General features: G+C 46.6%; 3 non-coding genes across 3 annotated transcripts; all 3 read left to right on the top strand.

The window, feature by feature from the left end:
* The first annotated feature begins 922 nt into the window (after positions 1 to 922).
* Positions 923 to 994, top strand: TRNAM-CAU (transfer RNA methionine (anticodon CAU)). The gene has a single exon. It is a non-coding gene; the product is annotated as a tRNA-Met (tRNA).
* Positions 995 to 6,901: 5,907 nt separating this feature from the next.
* TRNAN-GUU (transfer RNA asparagine (anticodon GUU)) lies at positions 6,902 to 6,975 on the top strand. The gene has a single exon. It is a non-coding gene; the product is annotated as a tRNA-Asn (tRNA).
* A 1,090-nt stretch (positions 6,976 to 8,065) lies between these two features.
* Positions 8,066 to 8,137, top strand: TRNAM-CAU (transfer RNA methionine (anticodon CAU)). The gene has a single exon. It is a non-coding gene; the product is annotated as a tRNA-Met (tRNA).
* Positions 8,138 to 14,572: the final 6,435 nt, after the last annotated feature.

Here is a 14,572-nt window from a genome sequence, read left to right as displayed (position 1 = left end):
CTCTCCTCCTGATAATCTTCTCCATGACTTTGCATACTATACACGTCAGTGACAGTGTGTGTGTGTGTGTGTGAGTGTGTGTGTGTGTGTGTGTGTGTGTGTGTGTGTGTGTGTGTGTGTGTGTGTGTGTGTGTGTGTACTCACCTATTTGTACTCACCTATTTGTGGTTGCAGGGGTCGATTCTTAGCTCCTGGCCCCGCCTCTTCACCGGTTGCTACTGTGTGTGTGTGTGTGTGTGTGTGTACTCACCTATTTGTGGTTGCAGGGGTCGATTCATAGCTCCTGGCCCCTCCTCTTCACTGATTGCTACTGGGTCCTCTCTCTCCCTGCTCCATGAGCTTTATCAAACCTCGTCTTAAAACTATGTATGGTTCCCATCTGAATTTGCCTGGCTAGGTAAGCTCTAGTTCTTGGCTAATCTCTGGATGGAGTGACGGGAAATAATCAGGTGGTATAATTGATGAGCCCCTGTATAATAGACTTACCTCCCACCGCCTCATTCTTCAAGTCACTCCATTTCTCTTTTACCATTCTGAGGATAATAGGACACCCAGTGCGAAGGTCCTATGTAAGACTCACTCAGGATACCTCTAGGGAAGCTGAGGACGAGGTGGAGGGTAAACCTGGATACCTGGAGTAAGGTGAGGTGAACTTGACAAACGGATCCCAGCACAGTTGAGTTACTTAGTTGTTTTAACTTTGAAGGTTTAAATAATAAGATATTACAAGGGCCTAAATGAAAATAAGTCACTGACTTTTTTGGGTTATCCTAGGTAATTTACACCATGTATGATAATTGTACTTATGTGTACCCGTGAGGCGCCTAAATAAACTTAGAGAGAAGAGAGGAGCAATGCACAGGTGGCCACTCGACAAGCACACTGACTAACATCTGTTATCAAGTAGCAACGGGTGGAAGACAGCAGAGTGGCGCAGTGGAAGCGTGCTGGGCCCATAACCCAGAGGTCCGTGGATCGAAACCACGCTCTGCTACAACGTTTTCGTTTAAAAACCACAAATGAGTTCCTCCTGGAGAGAACGTAAACCAAAACTAAACAACGTGTAACCAGCTACCCCTCCCGTGGTAGTGACCATCTCCATGAAGACACACAGTAACCAGCTACCTCTCCCGTGGTAGTGACCATCTCCATGAAGACACACAGTAACCAGCTACCTCTCCCGTGGTAGTGACCATCTCCAGGAAGACACACAGTAACCAGCTACCCCTCCCGTGGTAGTGACCATCTCCGTGAAGACACACGCAGTAACCAGCTACCCCTCCCGTGGTAGTGACCATCTCCATGAAGACACACAGTAACCAGCTACCTCTCCCGTGGTAGTGACCATCTCCATGAAGACACACAGTAACCAGCTACCTCTCCCGTGGTAGTGACCATCTCCATGAAGACACACAGTAACCAGCTACCCCTCCCGTGGTAGTGACCATCTCCATGAAGACACACACAGTAACCAGCTACCCCTCCCGTGGTAGTGACCATCTCCATGAAGACACACACAGTAACCAGCTACCCCTCCCGTGGTAGTGACCATCTCCGTGAAGACACACGCAGTAACCAGCTACCTCTCCCGTGGTAGTGACCATCTCCATGAAGACACACAGTAACCAGCTACCTCTCCCGTGGTAGTGACCATCTCCATGAAGACACACACAGTAACCAGCTACCTCTCCCGTGGTAGTGACCATCTCCATGAAGACACACAGTAACCAGCTACCTCTCCCGTGGTAGTGACCATCTCCGTGATGACACACAGTAACCAGCTACCTCCCCCGTGGTAGTGACCATCTCCATGAAGACACACAGTAACCAGCTACCTCTCCCGTGGTAGTGACCATCTCCGTGAAGACACACGCAGTAACCAGCTACCTCTCCCGTGGTAGTGACCATCTCCGTGATGACACACAGTAACCAGCTACCTCTCCCGTGGTAGTGACCATCTCCATGAAGACACACACAGTAACCAGCTACCTCTCCCGTGGTAGTGACCATCTCCATGAAGACACACAGTAACCAGCTACCTCTCCCGTGGTAGTGACCATCTCCATGAAGACACACACAGTAACCAGCTACCCCTCCCGTGGTAGTGACCATCTCCATGAAGACACACAGTAACCAGCTCCCCCTCCCGTGGTAGTGACCATCTCCATGAAGACACACAGTAACCAGCTACCTCTCCCGTGGTAGTGACCATCTCCATGAAGACACAGTAACCAGCTACCCCTCCCGTGGTAGTGACCATCTCCATGAAGACACACAGTAACCAGCTACCCCTCCCGTGGTAGTGACCATCTCCATGAAGACACACAGTAACCAGCTACCTCTCCTGTGGTAGTGACCATCTCCATGAAGACACACAGTAACCAGCTACCCCTCCCGTGGTAGTGACCATCTCCATGAAGACACACAGTAACCAGCTACCCCTCCCGTGGTAGTGACCATCTCCGTGAAGACACACGCAGTAACCAGCTACCCCTCCCGTGGTAGTGACCATCTCCATGAAGACGCACAGTAACCAGCTACCCCTCCCGTGGTAGTGACCATCTCCATGAAGACACACACAGTAACCAGCTACCCCTCCCGTGGTAGTGACCATCTCCATGAAGACACACACAGTAACCAGCTACCCCTCCCGTGGTAGTGACCATCTCCATGAAGACACACACAGTAACCAGCTACCCCTCCCGTGGTAGTGACCATCTCCATGAAGACACACACAGTAACCAGCTACCCCTCCCGTGGTAGTGACCATCTCCATGAAGACACACAGTAACCAGCTACCTCTCCCGTGGTAGTGACCATCTCCATGAAGACACACAGTAACCAGCTACCCCTCCCGTGGTAGTGACCATCTCCATGAAGACACACAGTAACCAGCTACCTCTCCCGTGGTAGTGACCATCTCCATGAAGACACACAGTAACCAGCTACCCCTCCCGTGGTAGTGACCATCTCCATGAAGACACACAGTAACCAGCTACCCCTCCCGTGGTAGTGACCATCTCCATGAAGACACACAGTAACCAGCTACCTCTCCCGTGGTAGTGACCATCTCCATGAAGACACACAGTAACCAGCTACCTCTCCCGTGGTAGTGACCATCTCCATGAAGACACACACAGTAACCAGCTACCTCTCCCGTGGTAGTGACCATCTCCATGAAGACACACACAGTAACCAGCTACCTCTCCCGTGGTAGTGACCATCTCCATGAAGACACACAGTAACCAGCTACCTCTCCCGTGGTAGTGACCATCTCCATGAAGACACACAGTAACCAGCTACCTCTCCCGTGGTAGTGACCATCTCCATGAAGACACACAGTAACCAGCTACCTCTCCCGTGGTAGTGACCATCTCCATGAAAACACACAGTAACCAGCTATCTCTCCCGTGGTAGTGACCATCTCCATGAAGACACACAGTAACCAGCTACCTCTCCCGTGGTAGTGACCATCTCCATGAAGACACACAGTAACCAGCTACCTCTCCCGTGGTAGTGACCATCTCCATGAAGACACACAGTAACCAGCTACCCCTCCCGTGGTAGTGACCATCTCCATGAAGACACACAGTAACCAGCTACCTCTCCCGTGGTAGTGACCATCTCCATGAAGACACACAGTAACCAGCTACCTCTCCCGTGGTAGTGACCATCTCCATGAAGACACACAGTAACCAGCTACCCCTCCCGTGGTAGTGACCATCTCCATGAAGACACACAGTAACCAGCTACCCCTCCCGTGGTAGTGACCATCTCCATGAAGACACACAGTAACCAGCTACCTCTCCCGTGGTAGTGACCATCTCCATGAAGACACACGGTAACCAGCTACCCCTCCCGTGGTAGTGACCATCTCCATGAAGACACACACAGTAACCAGCTACCTCTCCCGTGGTAGTGACCATCTCCATGAAGACACACAGTAACCAGCTACCCCTCCCGTGGTAGTGACCATCTCCATGAAGACACACAGTAACCAGCTACCTCTCCCGTGGTAGTGACCATCTCCATGAAGACACACAGTAACCAGCTACCCCTCTCGTGGTAGTGACCATCTCCATGAAGACACACACAGTAACCAGCTACCTCTCCCGTGGTAGTGACCATCTCCATGAAGACACACAGTAACCAGCTACCCCTCCCGTGGTAGTGACCATCTCCATGAAGACACACAGTAACCAGCTACCTCTCCCGTGGTAGTGACCATCTCCATGAAGACACACAATAACCAGCTACCTCTCCCGTGGTAGTGACCATCTCCATGAAGACACACAGTAACCAGCTACCCCTCCCGTGGTAGTGACCATCTCCATGAAGACACACAGTAACCAGCTACCTCTCCCGTGGTAGTGACCATCTCCATGAAGACACACAGTAACCAGCTACCTCTCCCGTGGTAGTGACCATCTCCATGAAGACACACAGTAACCAGCTACCTCTCCCGTGGTAGTGACCATCTCCAGGAAGACACACAGTAACCAGCTACCTCTCCTGTGGTAGTGACCATCTCCATGAAGACACACAGTAACCAGCTACCTCTCCCGTGGTAGTGACCATCTCCATGAAGACACACAGTAACCAGCTACCTCTCCCGTGGTAGTGACCATCTCCATGAAGACACACAGTAACCAGCTACCTCTCCCGTGGTAGTGACCATCTCCATGAAGACACACAGTAACCAGCTACCTCTCCCGTGGTAGTGACCATCTCCATGAAGACACACAGTAACCAGCTACCCCTCCCGTGGTAGTGACCATCTCCATGAAGACACACAGTAACCAGCTACCCCTCCCGTGGTAGTGACCATCTCCATGAAGACACACAGTAACCAGCTACCCCTCCTGTGGTAGTGACCATCTCCATGAAGACACACAGTAACCAGCTACCCCTCCCGTGGTAGTGACCATCTCCAGGAAGACACACAGTAACCAGCTACCTCTCCCGTGGTAGTGACCATCTCCATGAAGACACACAGTAACCAGCTACCTCTCCCGTGGTAGTGACCATCTCCATGAAGACACACAGTAACCAGCTACCTCTCCCGTGGTAGTGACCATCTCCATGAAGACACACAGTAACCAGCTACCCCTCCCGTGGTAGTGACCATCTCCAGGAAGACACACAGTAACCAGCTACCTCTCCCGTGGTAGTGACCATCTCCATGAAGACACACAGTAACCAGCTACCCCTCCCGTGGTAGTGACCATCTCCATGAAGACACACAGTAACCAGCTACCTCTCCCGTGGTAGTGACCATCTCCATGAAGACACACAGTAACCAGCTACCTCTCCCGTGGTAGTGACCATCTCCATGAAGACACACAGTAACCAGCTACCTCTCCCGTGCTAGTGACCATCTCCGTGATGACACACTGAGTAACCAGTAATAACACGAGCACTTAAAATGTTAGTGAAGGCATATTCAATTTGTATTTGCAGATGATAAAGTAACACGTAGCAGAGCGTGGTTTCGATCCACGGTCTTCTAGGTTATAAGCCCAGCAGCTTCCACTACGCCACTCTGCTTTCATCACATAGGGCTTCTCTGTCTCTTGAAAAAGCTGTCAGCTGATGTACCTGACGAGTGATGGATATGTGGGTCAGCGGGCCACTAGCAGCAACAGCCTGGTTGACCAAGGTAGCACCAGACAATCCTGGCCCAAGACCGGCTCTGGGAGTAGAACAACTCTCAGGACTCATCAAAGATAAGGTATAGGGGATCAAATCTGAATGGATGTCATTTCGCAGGCGATATATGATCCATAAGACTTTACCTGGAGTTTACCTGGAGAGAGTTCCGGGGGTCAACGCCCCCGCGGCCCGGTCTGTGACCAGGCCTCCTGGTGGATCAGAGCCTGATCAACCAGGCTGTTACTGCTGGCTGCACGCAAACCAACGTACGAGCCACAGCCCGGCTGGTCAGGTACCGACTTTAGGTGCTTGTCCAGTGCCCGCTTGAAGACTGCCAGGGGTCTGTTGGTAATCCCCCTTATGTATGCTGGGAGGCAGTTGAACAGTCTCGGGCCCCTGACACTTATTGTATGGTCTCTTAACGTGCTAGTGACACCACTGCTTTTCATTGGGGGGATGTTGCATCGTCTGCCAAGTCTTTTGCTTTTGTAGTGAGTGATTTTCGTGTGCAAGTTCGGTACTAGTCCCTCTAGGATTTTCCAGGTGTATATAATCATGTATCTCTCCCTCCTGCGTTCCAGGGAATACAGTTTTAGGAACCTCAAGCGCTCCCAGTAATTGAGGTGTTTTATCTCCGTTATGCGCGCCGTGAAGGTTCTCTGTACATTTTCTAGGTCAGCAATTTCACCTGCCTTGAAAGGTGCTGTTAGTGTGCAGCAATATTCCAGCCTAGAAATTAACCCTCCATTCTTATGTACATATATTCTCTTTATTAGTGTTTGGGTTAGGTTAATAATAATATCTTCATTTCTACAAGTACACATACAAGGTATACAGACCATAGCTGACGTCAGTGACATACTACTATATAGAAAGCCGCTTATTATGCAATTAGGCCAGTTTTGTCACGGGATTCAACCCACAGCAGTCTACTAACACCCAGGTACCCATTTTGTACTAATGGGTGAACATAGACAACCGGTGAAAGGAAACATGCCCAATGTTTCAGCCCTCGCCGGGAATCTAACCCGGACCCTCACCGTGTAAAACGAGAGGTTTTGCCACGCGCCACCGTTAGGTAAGGGTTGTCCAGGAAAGAGAACAAGTGTTTCCTGACAGATGACCAAAACTTGGAGCTTTTAGTCATCTGACTGAGACCTTCAACTGGCTTACCCCTCCATCGCTTTATAAACTATGATTATAATTACAATCATTAGGTATGAGATATGTTTATGAGACACTTTACAAGGCCTCCGTGGCACAATTGGTTAGCGCGTTCGGCTGTTAACCGAGAGGTTGGTGGTTCGAGCCCACCCGGGGGCGGTACTTTATCTTACAAGCACAAAATGTTATGCTGGATCTTCAAAAGAAATGGTTCATGTATAAATGATGAAGTAATGTAACTGTGAAGATATGTTGGTATTTAAGCAGAAGTTAAGCTGAAATTTTGTTGGTACGAGAGTGCTGGTTCATGCTAGGAGAGGCTTTGACATGTGCAGGCAATCCTCTCCATTTTTTTATTGATGCACAATGAAAGGTGTTTATGTAGATAGTACAAAATTGTGTTCCCTTCCCCTAGTACCATACTTGCTTTGGTTCCAACCTTGACAAACGTGGCAACAACATATTCTGGACACTGTTAGCAATTTTATAAACGTGATTTAACTTTAGTTGTTTTATTCTGTCTTCAATATTCAGTCTATCCAGTTGTTGCGTGCTGAAGACAGTAAAGAAGCTGAAGGTAGATTACGTTTATAATATTGGTCACAAGAAATGTCCAGAGTACCTTGCTACCAAGTTTGTCAAGGCTGGCAACCAAAATCAGTATGGTACTAGAGGAAGGTGAACACTATTGTACAGCAATAAAGGAGTGGAACAGACTGCCTGCACATGTCAAAGGCTATCCTAGCATGAGCCAGTTCAGGAAGACAGCTACAAGGTACCTAATGAATGAAGCTACAGAAAGGGAGGAGAGTAACTTCTTGTATAACTAACATTTATGGTCCTAGTGTAAACTAATCCTCAGTTTACCTGACTCATAGTATATCTCCTATTGATTTTCAGACAGCTGAGTTACTTCTGTTTTAACTTTTAAGGTTTAAATAATAAGATATTACAAGGATAACAATGGAAATAATTCCATTTGACTTTTTTGGATTATCCTAGGTAGTTTACACTATGTATGATAATTATACTTATGTGTGCATGTACCTAAATAAACTTACACTTAGAAGCAAGGGCACCTAATGGAAGGACTTCTAGAGGTAAAGCTGGAAAAGTTGTGAATGCGGTGGAAGGAGAGGTGTAAGATAGAGGAACAAGGTGAGAGGCAGGTCACAGGTGACCACTCGTCAGGTACACCAGAGTTCTCATAACAAAAGAGAGGGAGGAAGGGCAGGTGTTCTCTCGTCAGAGCAGAGTGGCGCAGTGGAAGCGTGCTGGGCCCATAACCCAGAGGTCCGTGGATCGAAACCACGCTCTGCTACGTTGATTTTGATTACCTCTTAGTGATTGTTGGAGATGAATGACTCCTCGTCACTAGAATATAAAGAGAACTCGCATATCCAGTACGTACGTCAAATAAACAAATTCCTTAGGAGAGTATGCAAATGTAGTTTGAATTTAATTGTTAAGCCCAAAGAAAAGTTAGGTTATTTATAAGGGAACGAGTGATGTTTGTACTCGAGGAAACATTTGTGGAAACAGACGTGTTTCCTTACACCTGTCATCCATGTTCACCCATCAGTAAAGTAGGTACCAGGGTGTTAGTCGACTGGTGTGGGTCCCATCCTGGGACAAAAATTTATCTAATTTGCCCGAAATGCTCAGCATAACAAGGAGCTTTCTATATAGTAGTATGTCATTGATGTCAGCTATGGTCTGTATACTGTGTACATGTACTTGTAGAAATAAATATTATTATTATTATTATTATTATTATTATTATTATTATTATTATTATTATTATTATTATTCCATCCGTTCCGTAATTTACTTTCCTTGAGGAAGGATGCTCCCACATACTACGACTCTTCACCAACGACTGTAGACAGAAGGCTCACACCGTCTTCATCACTACACCTTCAGACGCCCCGGAATGAAGAACTTAGTCCAGCCGGGAGCTGTGATGTGACAACTTGACCCTGTGGGAACCTGCCAAGAGTGACATCATACACCCATCACATGCACACACATTCACTTATCGTAAGCACATACATACATGCGCTCATACACGTACACAACCACCGCACGTTAAAAATAAAAACAGTGCCGCTTTGTTCATTGTTATGTCTATGTTCTTGAGAAAATAATGCTCGGTGAACCTACCGTCCAAAAACTGTTTTCCTTCCTCAGCTCATTTACAGACTAAGATCTGTTATAATAACTCAGTACATTTACAAGTTATGTTATGATATCTCAGTACATTTACAAGTTATATCTCAGTACATTTACAAGTTATGTTATGTTATCTCAGTACATTTACAAGTTATATCTCAGTACATTTACAAGTTATGTTATGTTATCTCAGTACATTTACAAGTTATATCTCAGTACATTTACAAGTTATGTTATGTTATCTCAGTACATTTACAAGTTATGTTATGTTATCTCAGTACATTTACAAGTTATATCTCAGTACATTTACAAGTTATGTTATGTTATCTCAGTACATTTACAAGTTATATCTCAGTACATTTACAAGTTATGTTATGTTATCTCAGTACATTTACAAGTTATATCTCAGTACATTTACAAGTTATGTTATGTTATCTCAGTACATTTACAAGTTATATCTCAGTACATTTACAAGTTATGTTATGTTATCTCAGTACATTTACAAGTTATATCTCAGTACATTTACAAGTTATGTTATGTTATCTCAGTACATTTACAAGTTATGTTATGATATCTCAACACATTTACAGGCTAAGGGTAGTCATTCTACCTCAACTCAAAGCTCAGTTCGATCTGTATGAACAGTGTTTCGCAGTCTAGGTGAAGCAGGTGTGGTAAATACCTTCATCCAGGATGAGGGACTAATTACCTCTTATCCCACTGACTCCAGTTTCCTCACCTTCAATTGGTAAAGTCACTGGTGGGCGAAACGTCTTCTAAAATAAATATGCCCAGGTGTAGCACATGTGTTATATATATCAACTTGTCGGTACTATCTACCTGGAGGGTATTCTGGGGGTCAATACCCCAGCGGCCCAGTCCATGACCAGGCCTCGCGGTGGATCAGGGCCTGATCCACCAGGTTGTTACTGCTGGCCGCACGTAGTTTCAACGTACGAGCCACAGCCCGGCTAGGAAAGTGCAACTAGGAGAGTGTAAGCAAGTGCAAGGCAACAGGAGGGAGCTGTATACTGGGTCAGTACATCCGCCAGCGTTACAATAATCTACACATCGCTGTTACTGGCTGTGACAAGGTGAACGTGACACAGACCACGAGTAACACCTGTGACGAGGTAAACGTGACACAGGTCACATGTAACACCTGTGACGAGGTGAACGTGGCACAGGTCACGAGCAACACCTGTGACGAGGTGAACGTGACACGGATCACGAATAACACCAGGTAAGAACCTGCGACTGACAGTGACCACTTCTACCACTGCTATATCACTCCTATAAAAGACTCTTCTCTCACGTCTCTATTAAAATGATAAAGCCCTGGTGGGCGAAACGTTTCTTAAAGACATAAGAGTATTTTGCTGGCCGCTGAAGAAATAGGCTTTGCCTAGCATACCTGGAGTTTACCTGGAGAGAGTTCCGGGGGTCAACGCCCCCGCGGCCCGGTCTGTGACCAGGCCTCCTGGTGGATCAGAGCCTGATCAACCAGGCTGTTGCTGCTGGCTGCACGCAAACCAACGTACGAGCCACAGCCCGGCTGGGCTGTAGGCCAGTAGGACTACCGCAGTGCTCTACTGTGTGTTGTTTCCTTTCACGTGACTGGCCAGCCTCTTCTTGCCCTTGCCCTGGTTGGCATAGAGACAACACAGAACGTACCCAACTACGCCACAACAGTAGGTGAGCCACGCACGTACGGCACTCGTGCTGTGGCTCCCTCGCGCTCTCAGTATCAATAATGTGCAAGGCTGGCATAATATTTATCCCGTGGGACGCCCCTGGCGCCACCATGCCAAGAAACACTGCCTGTGAAGGAATGGTGGCAGGCAGCGTTGTGTTGCCTGAACCTGCCGCCGGCCACCTGGTTGTATCCTGGTGCGGTTTATTTTGAGGCAACAGCACCGGCAGGCAACAGCATCAGCAGTAAGGGCACCAGCAGTAACAACAGCAGCAGTAACAGTAACAGTATCAGCAGTAACAGCATCAGTAGTAACAGCAGCATGAGCAGTAACAGGCAACAACACCATCAGTAACAGCAACAGCATCAGTAACAGCAACAACAGTAACAGATTCAGCAGTAACAGCAACAGCATCAGCAGTAACAGCATTAGCAGTAAGAGTACCAGTAGTAACTGTGGCAACAGTAACAGCAGTAACAACATCAACAGCGACAGAAACAGTAGCAACATCAGCAACGCTAAGAACAGCATCAGTAACAACAGCATCGCTAATAACATCATCAGCAACAGCAGAAACAGTAGCAACAACAGCAACCTTAAAAACAGCATCAGCAACAGCAGAAACAGTAGCAACAACAGCATCGTTAATAATAACATCAACAATGTAAACAGTAGCAGCAATAACAACCAGTAGCACTAACAACAGCATCAATAACAGAAACAGTAGCAGCAACAGCAACGTTAACAACAGCATCAACAACAGGAACAACAGCATCAATAACAACAAAAACGGTAGCAGCATAACAACGTTAACAACAGCATCAACAACATTAACAACAGCATCAATAACAGAAACGGTAGCAGCAACAGCAACGTTAACAACAGCATCAACAATAACAGCATCAGTAACAGGAACAACAGCATCAATAACGACAGAAACAGTAGCAGAAACAGCTGTATCTACATACACTATATCTTCACCTGTCACTATGAGATACCACTCTCATCCGCAGGTAACAAGAGTTTGTACTCAACATTACTCGCCATGACTTGCACCTCGCTAGTTATCAAGAGGTCCGTTCCGTCTCTTGTTTACCATCAATTTATTTTAATGGTGTAGTATCGTTGAGGATTGCGATGAAGAAGTTTTTTTTTTTTGAGATCATTTACATCTTGTTATTACAGATCAATCACAATTTTATAATAATAATAATAATAATAATCTTTAGTTCTACAAGTACATGGTGCAACTTATACAGACCATAGCTCACGTCAGTGACACTATGATATAGAAATCCCCTTGTTATGCAGAGCATTTCGGGCAAATTAGGTCAGTTTTGTCATTAGTCCACTAACACCCAGGTACCCATTTTACTGCTAGGTGAACATGGTGAGCAGGAGCCTTAATTAAGGAAACACGTCGTAATGTTTCCACTTGTACCGGGGATCAACCCCCAGACCTCAGTGTGTGAGCTGAGTGAGCTACCAACCGAGCTACGGAACACTTAGCTCCACGCTGATCTCATTCTTGTTGTCCTATGTGTCTCAGTTGTCGTCAAGTAATCCGCACACTGGAGAGTGAGACTTACGACCTTCCAGTCACGGTATTGTACTCTTTTATTTCTTATTTGTTCTCTAATTAAGGATCCCAATGGAAATCAAGGATCCCAATGGATATCAGTGACCTCCATGGAAATCAAGGATCCCAATGGAAATCAAGGATCCCAATGGAAATCAAGGATCCCAATGGATATCAGTGACCTCCATGGAAATCAAGGATCCTAATGGAAATAAGTCACTTTGACTTTTTTTTAGGCAGAAGTACACATAAGTGTACCTCTGCCTAAATAGGCAGAGGTACACTTATGTGTACCTCTGCCTAAATAAACTCACAAGTGATAAAATGGTCAGTAATGTCTTTGGGAATGTTGTTTGATTGGCTTTTCCCCCATATCAGTTACATGCTCTCTAGTCGAGTAAGATATCAATGGTTATAATCATAACTATAATTTTTAAAGGGGTGGAGGGGTAGGCCAGCGGAAGGCCTCGGTCAGACGACCAAAAACTCTAGATGTGGGTCACCATATTACTAAGACCCGTGTCAAGAAACACTAGTCCTGTTTTCTGATAAACACAACTTAACCTAACCTAGGTGTTGAACAGGTCGTATTAGAATGGGCTTGGTTTTCAAAGTTAGAGTTTATTTCCATATGTTACTTTGTTTATACAGAATGGGTGATACATGAATGCATGCAGGAAGCCCATGTGTGCCTTTGTAAATGGCCCAAATCGGACCGAAACGTCGTCGTAATCTTCTCTCTACTATGTGTGGGTTATTTGTGTATTACACGGAGCATTTCGAGTAGCAGCACTTCGAACTGCAGAATCTCCGGATTATTATTGCCTTATAAGTGGGTTGTTAGATTGTAAGTTATTTCTTACATAAGCACATACCTCGCCCTCTTGTTTATCTCTCTTCAAACGTCGTACGTTGAAACCTTCTAACTTCCAAGTGTGTCATCTAAGCAGGAATCAGCAATGGCATGTACCGCAGTCTTAGGTTTTGGTTACCTGAGTCCTGACTTTCGACACTTTAGGTAAAAGCGATCTAGCACTGACGTGAATAATGAATACAAGTGTTTTCATAGCTCTGAGGATGGACGGTAGAGCAGAGTTTACTAAATATTTGAGACAGCGCAGACGCCAGCCAAGATGTTAGTCCATCCCCGTGACACATTGTCGGTCAGCACTTTCCTTCTGTCTCCCCTTCCCAATCCTCCCCTACCCCTCTGATCTGTCCCCCAACCTCTCTCTCTCTCTCTCTCCCTCTCTCTCTCTCTTCCCCCCACCACTTCCCCTCTTCCTGTCTCCCCTCCCTGTCTCTCTCCCTCTCCCCAACGGACCCCAAGGCGAGTAGTGCGCAGTGTTCTTGATTTCCTGTCATAACTACACGTGTCTTTTCACACACACACACACACACACACACACACACACACACACACACACACACACACACACACACACACACACACACACACACACACACACACACACTCACACACACACACACACACACACACACACACACACACACACACACACACACTCGCACACACACACGCGCACACACACACACACACACACACACACACACACACACACACACACACACACAGGGGCCAGGAGCTGTGAATCGACCCATGCAACCACAAATAGGTGAGTACACACACACACACACACACGGAATAACAAATAAATGTGAGGAGTGGCATGAAATAATCAAGAAGACATCCCCAGGCAATAGCACTCACAGAAACGAAATTCACCAGGACGATAAAAAATACAGTCTTTCCACCTGGATATCAAATCATGAGGAAAGATAGAGAAAACAGAGGGCAAGGAGGAGTTGCACTGCTCATTAAAAACCGGTGGGGATTTGAGGAAATGGATGGCATGGGCGAAAGGGACTATATAGTAGGAAAAATCCAGTCTGAGGGCCATAAGGTGGTAATTGCAGTAATGTACAACCCTCCACAGAACTGCAGGAAGCCAAGAGAAGAATACGATGAGAACAAGAGAGCAATGGTCGACACACTAGCCGAGGTGGCCAGAAGAGCTCACATGAGGAGAGCAAAGTTACTAGTTATGGGTGATTTCAGTCACAAGGAGATTGACTGGGAAAACCTGGAGCCCCATGGGGGTCCCGAAGCATGGAGAGCCAAGATGATGGATGTAGGTGCTGGAAAACCTCATGCATCAACATGTTAGAGAGACTACCAGAGAGAGAGGTGAGGATGAACCAGGTAGACTAGTCCTAGTATTCACCTTGAGTAGTTCAGACATCGAGGACATCACATATGAAAGGCCCCTTGGAGCTTGTGATCATTTGG

This window comes from Cherax quadricarinatus, chromosome 59 (assembly GCF_038502225.1).
Source record: "Cherax quadricarinatus isolate ZL_2023a chromosome 59, ASM3850222v1, whole genome shotgun sequence".
In the NCBI taxonomy this organism is placed as follows: Eukaryota; Metazoa; Arthropoda; class Malacostraca; order Decapoda; family Parastacidae; genus Cherax; species Cherax quadricarinatus.
This window is presented reverse-complemented; position numbering and strand designations above follow the sequence as displayed.